Consider the following 9041-nt stretch of genomic DNA (forward strand, 5'->3'; position numbering starts at 1 on the left):
TTATTAGGTTTTAATAAGTGATAATGTCTGCTCGGACGTTTTTATTCTAGGATGTAACGTATAACACCGAGCTATAGTTGCAGAGTTATGGTGCATAAATCCGAGTTATGACATCGAATTTGTAACAGCCATATCATAGCCCCCAAGCTTAGCCTGGGAATATGTTTAATGAAGTAGGTTGAGCTTTTAATGAATAATAAATCGACTATTGAGTAGGTGCATAACTCGGCAATTGACTTAGCCTTGGAGCCCCCAGTTTAAGTTGCTTTATTAAACAGTTATTTAATTAATATGAGTAGGAGAGAGAAACTAAATTGATTGCTTATTAAGGGCATGCGTGTTCCTAATGAATATCGTTTCTTCTGAGGCAACTGAAGTGATGAGTTAGTGGATTTCAAAAATAGTTTTAAAGTTTTAATTAAAAACTTTGGAATCCAAAAGGGTGGCATAAGGTTTTGTGGTTATCAGAGGCATTTGAAGGATCATGACCAAAAGAGGTATGTTTTTGTTTTGCCTGTAGCTTCTGCAACCTCATCCCTGTAATTTCTGTACTTCATCTTCCTTAGCTTGCTTTCTAATGGGGTTTGAGAGGGAGAAAAAAAAGAGAGAATCGATTGGTCTTATGATCGGGTAAATGAAGACGTGAGGAAGTGTCCGTCTCTGTTTTTGGATGAGGATGTTGTGAAGGAGATAGATAAGAGTAAGATTGTGAGGGGTGGATCTGGGGTTTGGTTGAAGTTGCTACCATGTTCTGACAGTGACCGGGTGTTTCACAAGGGGGAGGATTTTGAGTATTTTTATATGTACAGTTGCGTGTTGATAAACTCCAATTTCGTAGTTTATCTTGTGCTTAATTTGGGAAATTTTATCACCTTTTTCCATATTTATTCAATGAAATAGCATGATTTTGTAATTCTCCCTTAATTTGTGCTTAAATGTGAAAACATGCTTTTTAGGCCTTAAAATAGCTAAATTTAACTCACTTTAATTCCATTCAATACTTTGATATGTTTGTTAAGTGATTTCAGGTTTAGAAGGCAAGTATTGGATGGAAGAAGTGAGGAGAAAAGCATGCAAAGTGGGAGAAATCATGAAGAAATGAAGAAACCGCAAAGCTGTCATACCTGACCTCTTCGCACTCAATCGACCATAACGTGAGCTACAGAGGTCCAAATGAGGCGGTTCTAGCTGCGTTGGAAAGCTAACATCCAGGGCTACAAAATGATAGAAAATTTTCTATAGTTGCCTGACGTATAGGGGCGCGCACGCGCACTGTATGTGTGCACGCCGATGGAGTGGCGTGGGTCCATTTTGGGCAACTCATTGGGGGCGATTTGTAGCTCATTTTGGGCCCAATCCAACTCATTTATGCTGCTATTGAACCCAAGGATTGAAGGGGGAATGAACCAAGTAGTCATGGTTTAGTTTTGATCATGTTTTAGGGGTAAAGTTAGGTTAATCACTCTCAAATTTTCTCTTTTAATTCTTGTTTTGATTTCAACTCTCTTGATATTTTAGTGTTCTATCGTCTTAATCTTCTTACTTTCTCTTGTTAATTTCTTGTTGTGCTCTATTTTATGTTTATTAATAATTGTTGGATCTTAATTCTCTTTAATGCAATTTTATATTTCCATGCTCTTTTATGTTTATCTTAGTTGTTATTGTTGATTTCTTGCTTGTGGTAGTCATGGGTTTCTTTTAATTCTTGCATTTTATGATGTTTACTTTTATTGCACACTAGGTATTTGATAAAATATTTTCTTTAGTTTTTTAGTAGTTTTTTTTACTCTTGGCCTAGGCTAAAGGGATTGAGTGACCTTGAGTCATTGGGTCTCAATGAATTGGTGATTTGAGAACTCTTGGTGATCAATTTGATATCCATTGACACTAACCCGCTACTAATCTAATTAGTAGATAGGTTGGGACTTATGGGTTGATGTGATCAAACCTATTTGACGTACTCTAAGCTTAGGAGTAGACGTTACGTACTTAAGGCTTTTAGAAGTAGACTTAATAGGTTGACCTCTCATAATTATCAATATTTGGTATGTAGACAAGGATGGTGATCTCAATTTCCCATGTCTTAGCCAAGAGTTTTTTCCATTTATTTTATTAATTCTTATCATTTACTTTCTTATTTTTTACTTTCTTGTCAAACTATAAAATCAAACCCCCCCTTGCATTTTCATAGTCAATAATTGATCACTTCATTGCAATTTCTTGTGAGACGACCCGGAGTTCAAATACTTCGGTTAATTCTTATTTGGGGTTTGTTATTTGTGAAAACCAAAATTTTTGATTGGGATGATTGTTTGTTGGTTTGGAGCTATGCTTACAACGAAGTAATTCTTTTCTATAAGAAGAAAATCTAGACCGACACACCAATTTCTCATCATCACGTGTTGGAATAGTTGAGGGTAAAACTCCCTTTTACAGATTTCCAATGTCAGGTGCTTAAGCAGTTAAACTGTGCACCATCTCAACTTCACCCTAATGGCTGGGCATTTCTTTGTGGTTTTGAGGTTCTGATGGAGTTCTTGGAGGAGACAGCTTCAATGGAGTTGTTTTTCTTCCGATTTCAAGCTAAAGGTGTTTGGAATGGTGGTTGGGAGAACTTGAATAGTTCACTGAGGTTTGCTATATTTAAACTGTATAAGTCGTCCTTCAAAATTTTTAAGGAATATATGTGAAGGTTAGTAATGTAGAGGGAGATTTTTCTTTTTATGTGGACGAGCATTTGGGGGAAAAGTTTCTCCTGTGGTGGTGCTCAGAGGCTTAGAATATTCTGTGGCCTGAAACCATAAGTGGAAGGGATGAATGTATAATTGAGTATTTAGTTGAGGGTGTTGATCGGAAAGAGTTGATTTCTGTGGTTGATCTACTATAGTGGGACAAAAATAGGCAGGCCGTGATAGATTACTTAGGTGAGTTATTTTTGAAATATTGTTGTTTGAATAAAACTGAAATATGGTGGTAACTGTTTGACCTTGTTGCTGTCAGGTGGAAAATATCCCGGGGTGTCTGTGGTGACCCTTAGAGCTCGGGTGAAAAGTAAAAACTTGGATAAGGAGTGGTCGACCTCAAAAGTCGAGAAAGTTGTTGGTGTTGGCGAGGTGAATCAGCCAGACCTGAGGAGAAGAAAAGTGATTTTGAAGAAAAGGAAACATGTCATGGTGGATTTATTTGAGGAATCCGAGGATGCCAGGGATGAGGTCCCAATGGAGAAAATTCAAGGGTTTTTTGAAAAGCAGAAGAAGTTGCATGATGTTGACAATCAGAGCGATGGCTCGTCACTGTGGGGGAAGGATTTTCCCTATATGGTTGTTGCTGACGAAGTTTGTCAGACGCCGACGGATGTGACTCTGGCGGATGAAGTCGGTGACGTTGCCATTGATCAATATATGCAGGTATTTGTATGTTTTATTTTGTTATTTGTGTTTTAGATTGATATACATATGTATATATATCTATTGTGTTTTCTGTGTTAAGGGTGGTCGGGCTTCGGCTAGCGAGCTTAGGGCGCAGCCAAGAGAAAAGACATCGAAAAGTGGCTGAACAAAAACAAGACTCGAGATTAAAGGAGGAGTTGGACCTAAAAAATGCTAAGGTTACTGAACTGGAAACTAGGCTATCTGAGATTGAGAAAGAATTAAAGCTAACCAAGGAAAATTAAGCGAAGGAGGTAGAGGACGTGAAGAAGAAAGAAGCCGACCTCTCCAGTATGAGTGCTCGGATTATTGAGGTTACGGCAAAATTGAAAGAGATGGAAAAGAGAAAAGAGACAGCAATTCTTGACTCATTTTTTGAAGGATTTGAACCAGGCTAAGTTTCTGGCTCCTGATGTTGATTTCTCCCATATGGATCAGAGATGTAGTTGTGGTGGACGATGATGGAGCAGCCGAAGATGAGGATGGGAATGTTGAACAGTAATGTTTGGTTGGATTTATATATTTTTTTTTACCGTACTATGGTTTTTATTTGAGACATTTAATAGTAGTTGTAAACTAATTTTCTCCTTGGTGAGATTTTGACTATTTTTGCCTATGCTTTACCAAAAAAGAAAAGGCAATCTATTTGATGATAGTTAGATAATATTGCTTTTGAGCTTGTATGGATTGTATTCATTAGTAATTTTGAATTAGTTACGTAATTCGTACAACTGTTGAAATTGTAGGTTTGGAACCTTGGCCAAATTTTTAGGATGTTGGTGCACGAAATTGTGATGATCAATGGCGCCACAACTTAGTACGCACAATTGTAATCTCAACTCTTTTTCACAATTATGTACAACTAACCAGCAAGTGCACTGGGTCATCCAAGTAATAAACCTTACGTGAGTAAGGGTCGATCCCACGGAGATTGTCGGCTTGAGGCAAGCTATGGTCATCTTGTAAATCTCAGTCAGGCGGATTCAAATGGTTATGGAGAATTGATAATTAAAAGATGAATAAAATATAAAATAGGATAGAGATACTTATGTAATTCATTGGTGAGAATTTCAGATAAGCGTATGAAGATGCTTTGTTCCTCCTGAAATTCTGCTTTCCTATTGTCTTCATCCAATCATTCATACTCCTTTCCATGGCAAGCTGTATGTTGGGTATCACTGTTGTCAATGGCTACCTCCCGTCCTCTCAATGAAAATGGTCCAAATGCGCTGTCACCGCACGGCTAATCAGCTGTTGGTTCTCGATCATGTTGGAATAGGATCCATTGATCCTTTTGCGTCTGTCACTACGCCCAACACTCGCGAGTTTGAAGCTCGTCACAGTCATCCCATCCAAGATCCTACTCGGAATACCACAGACAAGATTTAAACTTTCTGGATCTCAAGAATGGCCGCCAATAATTCTAGCCTATACCACGAAGACTCCGATCTTTTGGAGTGGAGGCTAAGAGATACACACTCAAGCTATTGCAGATAGAACGGAAGTGGTTGTCAGGCACGCGTTCATAGGTGAGAATGATGATGAGTGTTACGGATCATCACATTCATCAGGTTGAAGTGCAAGTGAATATCTTGGAATAAGAATAAGCTTGAATTGAATAGAAAAACAATAGTACTTTGCATTAATTCATGAGGAACAGCAGAGCTCCACACCTTAATCTATGGGGTGTAGAAACTACACCGTGGAAAATACATAAGAAAAAAAGGTCTAGGCATGGCCGTGAGGCCAGCCCCCAAAACGTGATCAAGAGATCAAAAGATGAACTAAAGATTCCAAGATTCAAAGATGATCAAAAGATGAAAATACAATAGCAAAAGTTCCTATTTATAGAGAACTAGTAGCCTAGGGTTTACAAAAATGAGTAAATGATGCAGAAATCCACTTTCAGGCCCACTTGGTGTGTGCTTGGGCTGAGTATTGATGCTTTCACTTGTAGAGACTTTTCTTGGAGTTAAACGCCAGCTTTGGTGCCAGTTTTGGCGTTTAACTCCAGCTTTTATGCCAGTTCTGGCGTTTTGATGCTAGAATTTTTATGCTGACTTGGAACGCCGTTTTGGGCCATCAAATCTCGGGCAAAGTATGGACTATTATATATTGCTGGAAAGCCCAGGATGTATAATTTCCAACGCAATTGAGAGCGCGCCAATTGGGCCTCTGTAGCTCCAGAAAATCCACTTCGAGTGCAGGGAGGTCAGAATCTAACAGCATCTGCAGTCCTTTTTCAGCCTCTGAATTAGATTTTTGCTTAGGTCCCTCAATTTCAGTCAGAAAATACCTGAAATCATAGAAAAATACAAAAACTCATAGTAAAGTCCAGAAATGTTATTTTTATTTAGAAACTAATAAAAACATAATAAAAATTAACTAAAATATACTAAAAACTACCTAAAAACAATGCCAAAAAGCGTATAAATTATCCGCTCATTACAACACCAAACTTAAATTGTTTCTTGTCCCCAAGTAACTGAAAGTCAAATAGTATAAAAGGAAGAGAATATACTATAAATTCCAAATTATCAATGAAACTTAGCTCCAACTAGATGAGCGGGACTAGTAGCTTTTTGCCTCTGAACAATTTTGGCATCTCACCTTATCCTTTGAAGTTCAGAATGATTGGCATCTATAGGAACTCAGAATTTAGATAGTGTTATTGATTCTCCTAGTTCAGTATGTTGATTCTTGAACACAGCTACTTTATGAGTCTTGGCCGTGGCCCTAAGCACTTTGTTTTCTAGTATTACCACCGGATACATAAATGCCACAGACACATAACTGGGTGAACCTTTTCAGATTGTGACACAGCTTTGCTAGAGTCCCCAATTAGAGGTGTCTAGGGTTCTTAAGCACACTCTTTTTGCTTTGGACCACGACTTTAACCGCTCAGTCTCAAGTTTTCACTTGACACCTTCATGCCACAAGCACATGGTTAGGGACAGCTTGGTTTAGCCTTTTAGGCCAGGATTTTATTCTTGTGGGCCCTCCTATCCATTAATGCTCAAAGCCTTGGATCCTTTTTCTACCCTTAACTTTTGGTTTAAAGGGTTACTGGCTTTTTCTGCTTGCTTTTTCTTTTTCTTTCTTTTTCTTTTCGCCATTTTTTTTGCAAGCTTCTTCTTTTTCACTGCTTTTTCTTGCTTCAAGAATCAATTTTATTATTTTTCAAATCATCAATAACATTTTGACTTTTTCATTATTCTTTCAAGAGCCAACAATTTTAAAATTCATAAACAATAATATCAAAAATATGCACTGTTCAAGCATTCATTCAGAAAACAAAAAGTATTGTCACCACATCAAAATAATTAAACTAATTTCAAGGATGAATTCGAAATCATGTACTTCTTATTCTTTTGTAATTAAAACATTTTTCATTTAAGAAAGGTGATGGATTCATAGGACATTCATAGCTTTAAGGCATAGACACTTAAACACTAGTGATCATGTAATAAGACACAAACATAATAAAACATAAAGCATAATTTTCAAAAAACAGAAAAATAAGAACAAGAAAATTAAAGAACGGGTCCATCATAGTGATGGCGGTTTGTTCTTCCTCTTGAAGATCTTATGGAGTGCTTGAGCTCCTCTATGTCTCTTCCTTGCCTTTGTTGCTCCTCCCTCATGACTCTTTGGTCTTCTCTAATTTCATGGAGGAGGATGGAATACTCTTGGTGCTCCACCCTTAGTTGTCCCATATTGGAACTTAATTCTCCTAGGGAAGTGTTGATTTACTCCCAATAATTTTGTGTAGAAAAGTGCATCCCTTGAGGCATCTCAAGGATTTCATGATGAGGAATTTCCTCATGCTCTTGTCCATGAGTGGGCTCTCTTGTTTGCTCCATCATTTTCTTAGTGATGGGATTGTCCTCATCAATAAGGATGTCTTCTTCTATGTCAATCCCAGCTGAATTGCAGAGGTGACAAATGAGATGAGGAAAGGCTAACCTTGCCAAGGTAGAGGACTTGTCCACCACCTTGTAGAGTTCTAGGGATATAACCTTATGAACTTCTACTTCCTCTCTAATCATGATGCTATGGATCATGATAGCCTGGTCTATAGTAACTTCAGACCGGTTGCTAGTGAGAAGGATTGAGCGTTAGATGAACTCCAACCATCCCCTAGCCACGGGCTTGAGGTCATGCCTTCTTAGTTGAACCAGCTTCCCTCTTGAATCTCTCTTCTATTGAGCGCCCTCTTCACAAATGTCTATGAGGACTTGGTTCAAACTTTGATCAAAGTTGACCCTTCTAGTGTAGGGGCGTACATCTCCTTGCATCATGGGCAAGTTGATGCCATCCTTACATTTTTCGCACTAAAATCTAAGCATTTTCCCCAGATCATTGTAAGCCAATTCTTTGGGTCCGGGTTCACACTTTGATCATGGTTCTTGGTGATCCATGCATTGGCATAGAACTCTTGAACCATTAAGATCCCGACTTGTTGAATGGTGTTGGTGAGAATTTCCCAACCTCTTCTTCGAATCTCAAGTCGGATCTCCGGATATTCACCCTTTTTGAGTTTGAAAGGGACCTCAGGGATCACCTTCTTCTTGGCCACAACTTCATAGAAGTGGTCTTGATGGACCTTTGAGATGAATCTCTCCATCTCCCATGACATGGAGGTGGAAGCTTTTACCTTCCCTTTCCTCTTTCTAGAGGTTTCTCCGGCCTTTGGTGCCATAAATAGTTATGAAAATACAAAAAGCTTAAGCTTTTCCCACACCAAACTTAGAAGGTTTGCTCGTCCTCGAGCAAAAAAAGAAAGAAAAGAGTAGAAGAAGAAGAAAATGAAGGAGATTGAGGGGGGTTAGTGGTTCGACCAAGGGGGAGAAGTAGTGTGTATGATATGTGAAGATGAAGGAGTGAAGATTAGTTTATATAAGAGTGGAGAGAGGGGTAGGGTTCGGCCATGTATGGGTGGGTTTGGGAGGGAAAGTGGTTTGAATTTGAATGGTGAGGAGGGTGGGATTTTATGATGGATGGATGTGGATTGGTGAAGAGATTATGGAGAATAGGGTAGGTGTGGTTCCTGTAGGGTCCACAGATCCTGAGGTGTCAAGGACTTCTCATCACTGCACCATGTTGGCGTGTAAACGCCCCCTGCATTGCCAATCTGGCGTTAAACGCCAGGTTGCTGCCCATTTCTGGCGTTTAACGCCAGCTTTTCTCCCCTTTTTGGCATTTAACGCCAGCTCTGTGCCCATTTCTGACGTTAAACGCCAGTCTGGTGCCCATTTCTGGTGTTAAACGCCAGTCTGGTGCCCATTTCTGGCATTAAACGCCCAGAATGGTGCCAGACTGGAAGTTTAACGCCCATTCTGCTACCCTTACTGGCATTTAAACGCCAGCAAGCTTCTCCTCCAAGGTGTGCTATTTTTAATCTTGTTTTTCATTCTGTTTTTGCTTTTTCAGTTATTTTTGTGACCTCACATGATCATCAACTTAAAGAAAATATAGAATAACAATGGAAAATAGAAATTTAACATAGATAAATAAAAATTGGGTTGCCTCCCAACAAGCGCTTCTTTAATGTCAATAGCTTGACAGTAGGCTCTCATGGAGCCTCACAGATAATCAGAGCATGACGATGGC

Source organism: Arachis ipaensis, chromosome B08 (assembly GCF_000816755.2).
Source record: "Arachis ipaensis cultivar K30076 chromosome B08, Araip1.1, whole genome shotgun sequence".
In the NCBI taxonomy this organism is placed as follows: Eukaryota; Viridiplantae; Streptophyta; class Magnoliopsida; order Fabales; family Fabaceae; genus Arachis; species Arachis ipaensis.